Below are 7,502 nucleotides of genomic sequence, written 5' to 3'. Positions count from 1 at the left end.
ATATAAGTATACATTTTACCCCACTTTGGATAATACTACTTTTATTTTTCTTGTGTTTTTTTAGTTTCCAAGTCCACAAGAGAAAGTGCTTAAAGTAAATCAAGAATCAGTCCAAAGGTGGGACCCACTCATTGGTACCACATCCTCTCTCCTACAAAATCCTGAAGATTATTCTTTCTCCTTGCCATCTCACAAGATCTTGAAGATGCTATGCAGAGATTCCTTTCTGATTTAATCAAGATTGCAAGATATTGGTGAATATTGTAAGGAAGGAATAGAATTTGTTAATTTTGGAAACAGATTCTCTCTTTCCTCACACAATATCTCAGAGAATGAGGATTTTTACCAAGATTTAATTTTATTTTATTTTTATTATTTTCTTAAAAAAGACTTGTAGAAGGAAGGAGGGAAGAAAAAAACCCTATAAAAGCCCCTCCCTCCCCCCTCCTATATTATTATTCCCCTTAGTTTATTTTCTAGTTTATGCTTAGTTTTCTTCTTTCTCTCCCTCTCTCACTCTTTAGTTTTAGTTCTTCTCTATTTTTACTTTAATCACTTTTGTAATAGTTTTTTTATGTCAATTAATGCAAGCACTCTTTTATTCTTATTCAGCATTTTATGTTTATGATTTATGCAATTGAATTGTAATTTTTAAAGTTATAGTTCTAGGCTTAGATCTAGGTGACAAGATCATGAGCTGTGGAGTATCTTTTTTTTTCAAGTTCAGTTTTTTTTTTTTCTAGATTTATTTTCTCTAGTACTAGAAATTTCAGATTTGGTTTATTCCAGATCTGGTTTTTAGTACTGGTAGTATTTCAAATCACCCAAGCTTTCAAATTCAAGAATTGATTCAAATAAGTAGGCTCCTTCAGTAGTCTTCTCTCCCCCCACTCATTCCCTCTTCTGACTACCCTTTCTTTCTTAATTTAGGATTTTAATTTCAGTCGTTACATTATTACTATCCCTTTCCCCCAAGGTTCATGGGTAGTGTATGTATTGGCTTTGCCTCTCCTAGCCATAGAACCATCAATTTATTCATTTTATTTTAATTATCTTTCTTTCCCTAAAGCTAAGTAGAGTAACCCTTGTAAGAGTGACTCTCTGGTCAAATAGGAAATCTCATATTATGATGCATCCCTCGGGCTAAGTAGAGAAACCTACTTGTGAGTCTCTCTCTAGCTTTCTCCCCTTTTTTTTACTTTATTTTTATTTCAGTATTTTTTTTATTATTTTTTTAAATTACGTGGATTGTTTATTTTCAGGTATTTATTTATTTAATTTTAATTGCGTAGCTTGCGTCTTTAAATTCTTAGATGACAAATGGTTAGGACGCTATTTTAGATACATATGTTTAGGACGATAATTAGAATTAGATCACAACCATTAATCGGTTCACTTTCGTATTATTAAAAGAAATAAAAAAATAAAGTGGCTGCTTTCCCTGTGTTTGAATTTAGCTACACTAATCCGTACCCTTGCGGTTATATTTTAAATCCCAATAAGTTTTTGGCGCCGTTGTCGGGGAGACAGTTCCATGTTATTTTTTACTTTCTTTTGGTAAATCGGAGTGCTTTGTTTGCTTTGTTTTATTTTTTCTTTTCTTTTATTGAATTCATGAGAAGAATAACTTACAATAATAGTTGCATTGGTGGAGGTCACCATGCCTCACAGTATGATAAAGACATGTTACGCCATGTAGCAGTACTTCAGGAATTGACCTAAGCAACCCCGGATCCCTTCTGGTAAGCTCTCAAAAGCCAAAAAAATCAAAACAATAATAAAAAAATCATTAGAAAAAAAAAGTTTTGTTATCCATTCTTTTGTGCTTGTCTTACTTTAGTTGTGGGTAGTTTTCTATTGCATGAATGTTAGGTGCGTACGTAATACTAAGAATCGGTTAGAAAAAAGAGATCCAACAAGTAGTGACCCTATACGTTTGCTCTCTTTAAAATCCTTCAATATGGGAGACCAATAGGAAAACCCTTCACCTAAATCTTTGAAAGATAGATTCTACCCTGCTAGAACAACCCAACCTTCCTGCATAGTTCTACCACAAGCCCAAGGTAATAATTTTGAGCTCAAATCTCAATACATCACTATGTTGCCCCACTTCTATAGGTTGACCTCTGAGGATGCATACCTATTTCTAAGGGAATTTGAAGAGGTATGTGTTATAATTAAGATCCAACAGCTTTCTGATGATGCTGTTAAGCTTAGGTTTATAACTTTTGCATTGAAAGACCAAGCTAAAAAGTGGTTGTATTGGTTACCCACAAATTTTATAACCATATGGGAAAAGTTCACAGTTGTCTTCCTTAAGAAGTTTTTCCCAACTCACAAGATCAATAAGCTTAGAAGTGATATCCTTCAGTTTAGGCAAAAGCCTAGTGAGTCATTTTCCAAACTTATGGAGAGATTCAAGGATCTCCTCCAAGAATGCCCTCACCATGGCCTAGACCTATGGCATTTATGTCAAATAATTTATGAGGGTATTGATTACCCAACTAAACACATGATAGAGTTTATGTGCCCTAAGGGATTCACATCCTTTACAGATGAAGGAAAGGCATGTGAATTCTTGCTTGACTTAGCTGACAAAATCCGTGAGTGAGAATCAACCCAAGAGAGTGAAAGAACCATAAGAGGAAAATGATATTTTGTGGATGGGATAGCAGCCAAGGAAGCCCATTTGGATAGCCTAATCAAGAGAATTGAGGCTATTGTTCTTAGAGAGCCATCATTAGTCAATTTGGTTAAGATTTGTGCTTGGTGCCAGTCCCCTGGACATCTCATAGAAGAATGCCCCAACACCTCTGGGGGCACTTCTAATGATAGTGTTAATGCCTTATACCAAAATAATTCATATAATAATACTTACAATCCAGGATGGATAAATCATCCAAATTTCTCTTGAAATTAGGGCAACCAAGCAGAGCCTTCCAATTTCCATAATCAAGGTCAACCTGGACTCCAAAGGCCTCCCTTTAATCTTTTTCCCAAAATACTTTTCCTAAGTCAAATGTAGGACCTCATGCTAGTTTTCTTAGGGCCACTCTCCTATCATCTTATCAGCAACTCCCTGGGTTTACCAACATTGGAGAGACAAGTAGAATAAGTGACTTGAAAAAAAATATGACCCTCCTCATGACAAGCCATCAAAATCTTACGAGAGAACTCTCTCAAGTTGTCTTAATTATGTGTGAGAGGGAGAAAGGAACTTTACCCAGTCAACCAGAGCCTAACCCTAAGCATCATCAACCTGTTAGTTCATAAACATCAACTAATGCACCACTGAATATAGTACAATTTCAGACCCAATAAGGGCCCTCTAACCAATGTAATATTGTTTATGCCCTTAGGAGTGGTAGAGAGTACCAATAGAGCGCTCCTAAATCTTCCTCATCTATTACTCATGTTAACTCTCCTTCAGTTGAGGACACAAATGTGCCTCTTGTTTCAGGTTCGTTTGATGAACCTAAAGATTTTTCTGAAACTAAAGGTGATTTGGTTGAGGAAACCAAAAATGATTCTTCTGAACATGGGCAAATCCCTAATAGTCCTATGTTCATCCTGTCCCATTTCCTAATTGCTTAGTAAGCAAAAGGAAGACTGCTTCCATGGGCAAAATTTTAGAAGTCTTCAAAAAGGTAGAAGTGAACATCCCCCTTTTGGATGGCATATCCCAGATCCCCGTCTATGCAAAGGTATTGAAAGATTTGTGTACTCACAAACGTATCACTAGTGTGCCCAAAAAGGCATTCTTGGTAGGTAACATTAGTTCCATAATTACTCAACCTATAGCAGCCAAGTATAAGGATCCAGGGAGCCCTATCATATCTTGTGTCATAGGTAACACCTACATTGAGCATGCCTTGCTTGACCTTGGCGCAAGTGTGAATCTTTTACCTTACCATGTGTATAAATAACTTGGATTGAGAGAATTGAAAGCCACTAGAACTACTCTTCAGTTGGTAGATAGGTCTGTTAAAATTCCTAAAGGGATGATTGAGGATGTCTTACTAAAGGTGGGGGAATTTATTTTTCCTGTTGATTTCATTGTGTTTAGATACCAAGCCCTTCTCAACCAAGGATGAGATTCCAATAATTCTAGGAAGACCATTCTTAGCTGCTAGTAATGCATTAATCAACTACCGAAATGGTTTCCTAAAATTATCTTTTGGTAACCAAACTGTTGAGTTTAATATGTTTAGGATAGGCAAGCAACCGCATTTGGAAAAAGAGATCAATATGCTTGAGGATTTTCTGAATTTTTCTAATGATTTAGTTACCAACTTTGATATTGATTTTGATTCAGAATTTCAAGAGTGTATGGATGAGTTGGATAATGATAGTGAAAATTTCTTTTCTGAAGTCGTGAGTCTTCACACACTTGTGGAGCCCTTAGGACCCCTTTCCAATTTCATTTCCAAACCTTCTATAGTTGAGCCCCCTAAGCTAGATGTTAAGGAGTTGCCATCTAATCTGAGATATGCTTTCCTAGGGTCTGATCAGACTCTTCCTGTAATAATTTCTTAAATTTGACTTCTAGCCAGGAAGAGGAGTTACTTAAAGTATTAAAAGATAATAAGGAAGCCCTAGGTTGGACCATGGCTGATATCAAGGGTATAAGCACTTCTATTGTGCAACATCATATACATCTTATGGAGGATTCCAAACCATCCACGGAACCCCAAATAAGAGCTAACCCAGTGATGATGGAAGCTATTAAGAAAGAGATCCTAAAGTGCTTGGATTATGGAATAATTTATCCTATTTCTGACACCCAATGGGTAAGCCCAGTTCACGTAGTGCCTAAGAAGTCTGGTGTGACTATAGTTCCCAATGCCAGTAATGAACTAATTCCAACCCGTGTCCAATCTGGGTGGAGAGTGTGCATAGACTATAGGAAACTTAATGTGACAACCTGGAAGGACCACTTCCCATTTCCATTCATTCACTAGATGTTAGAGAGGTTAGCTGGACATGAATACTATTGTTTTCTTAATGGATATTCTGGCTATAACCAGATCCCAATTGCTTTAGAGGACCAACATAAGACCACTTTTACATGCCCATATAGAACATTTTCTTACAGGCGTATGCCCTTTGGGCTTTGTAATGCCCCTGCTACGTTCCAACGATACATGATGAGTATATTTTCTGACATGGTTGAAAAATTCTTAGAAGTATTTAAGGATGATTTTTTAATTCATGGGAATTCCTATTCTGAATGTCTTCATCATCTTTCTCTAGTTTTGAAAAGATATATATCTAAGAATATGGTTTTGAATTGGGAGAAATGCCATTTCATGGTTAAATCTGGTATTGTTTTAGGCCATGTAATATCTAAAGAGGGAATTAAGGTAGACAGAGCCAAAGTGGATTTAATTGATAATTTACCACCTCCTCAATCTGTTAAGGACGTCTGATCTTTTCTAGGGAATGAGAGCTTCTACAGAAGGTTTATTAAGAAATTTAGTCAATTAGCCCTGACCTCTCACTGCATTACTTGCCAAAGATCAAACTTTTGAGTTTTCTAAAGAGTGCCTAGAATCCTTTAAACAACTTAAGAAGGAGTTGACTAATGCATCCATTGTTCAACCACCTATTTGGACTGAACCTTTTGAACTGATGTGTGATGCTTCAGATTTTACCATAGGAGCAGTTTTGGGTCAAAGGATTAATAAGTTGTCCACTGTCATTTATTATGCTAGTAGGACCTTAAATGATGCACAACTCAATTATACAACCACTGAAAAAGATTTTTTAGCGGTTGTGTTTGCATTAGAAAAGTTTCGGTCTTACTTAGGTGGGTCACATATGGTGATGTATACTGATCATTCTACTCTCAGATACTTAGTTCAGAAGAAGAATGCCAAATCCCATCTCATTAGGTGGATTTTACTTTTGCAAGAGTTTGATTTAAAAATTAGGGATAAAAAAGGAGTTGAAAACCTAGTTGCAGACCATTTATCCCGACTTCTCAATTCCTTGATTGTCGATTCTTCAGTCAACGAGAACTTTCCAGATGAACAATTATTTGCAGTATCCAGTGAACTATGGTTTGCTGACATTGTCAACTTCTTAATTTCAAGTGTGACTCCAGATCACTGGTCCACCCAAGATAAGTATAGGTTTCATTCCCAAGTTAAGCACTTTTTCTGGGATGATCCTTATTTGTTTAAGATATGTCCAGATCAGATTATCCAACGATATGTTCTTGATCATGAGCAACATTCTATTCTCTCTTTTTGTCATAATCATGCATGTGGTGGACTCTTTGGACCTAAGAAGACAGCCGCAAAGGTTCTCTAATACGAATTTTATTGGCCCACTCTTTTTAGAGATGCTTTTTATTTTTGTAAGGCTTGTCCCGCCTACCAGTCTTTTGGCCGTATCAATAAGAGAAACATGATGCCCCTCAACCCTATTTTGGTAGTTGAGATATTTGATGTATAGGGCATCGATTTTATGGGACCATTCCCTAATTCCTTTGGGAATTGTACATACTTTTGGCCGTTGATTATGTTTCTAAATGGATAGAGGTCATACATTGTAAAACTAATGACCACAAAGTAGTGGTCCAGTTTCTAAAAGAGAACATTTTTTCCCGCTTTGGTGCACCAAGTGCAATAATTAGTGATAGGGGTACTTATTTTTGTAATCGGCCTTTTGAGGCCCTAATGAAAAAGTATGGGATCACCCATAAGTTATCTATCCCTTATCACCCCCAAACTAGTGGCCAAGTGGAGGTGTCTAATAGGCAGATCAAACAAATCTTGGAGAAAACTGTTAATCCCAACTGTAAGGATTGGTCCCTTAGGCTCATTGATGCCTTGTGGGCCCATCAAACCGCATTTAAGATCGATCTTGGTCAGTCTCCCTACTGTTTGGTGTATGAAAAATCTTGTCACTTACTAGTTGAGTTAGAGCATAAGGCCTTTTGGGCCATCAAGAAGCTCAACTTTTATTTGCCTGATGCGAGAATTCATCGTAGGCTCAACTATCTGAGTTGGAGGAACTTAGGAATAAAGCCTATGAAAGTTCTAGGATTTACAAGGAAAAGACTAAAGCTTTCCATGATAAGCACATTCTGCACAAATCTTTTACAATTGGTGATAAGGTCTTATTGTACAACTCTCGATTGCATCTTTTCCTTAGTAAGCTTAGATCCCGATGGGATGGTCCGTTTATTGTCCATAATGTACATTCCCATGGGGCTGTGGAGATTTTGAATCCAGGAACAGGGGTAATTTCGAAGGTTAATGGTCAGTGTTTGAAACCTTTCCTCAAGTTTCCTACTACTAGTAGTGAAGAGGTCATGGATCTCCATGAACCTCTTTATACTGATGACTAACTTTTAATCAAGTATGACCCCCTTGCATTATCTTCGTTTTTAATTCTTTCCATACATTAAGGACATTGCATGACTTAAGTGTGGGGGAGGGAAACCAGTTTCTACTTTTTCCACTTTGTTTTTTTTTTTTTTTTTTTTTTTTTTT

At 36.7% G+C, this 7,502-nt stretch overlaps 1 non-coding gene across 1 annotated transcript; it reads right to left on the bottom strand.

Moving 5' to 3' along the window:
* Window positions 1-2,347: 2,347 nt before the first annotated feature.
* On the bottom strand, window positions 2,348-2,454 carry LOC122060339. The gene has a single exon (XR_006134358.1). It is a non-coding gene; the product is annotated as a small nucleolar RNA R71 (small nucleolar RNA).
* Between the last annotated feature and the right edge of the window lie 5,048 nt (window positions 2,455-7,502).

Source organism: Macadamia integrifolia, chromosome 13 (genome assembly GCF_013358625.1).
Source record: "Macadamia integrifolia cultivar HAES 741 chromosome 13, SCU_Mint_v3, whole genome shotgun sequence".
Classification (NCBI taxonomy): domain Eukaryota; kingdom Viridiplantae; phylum Streptophyta; class Magnoliopsida; order Proteales; family Proteaceae; genus Macadamia; species Macadamia integrifolia.
The sequence above is the reverse complement of the archived record's forward strand: the minus strand, read 5'-3'. Positions and strand labels throughout refer to the sequence as shown.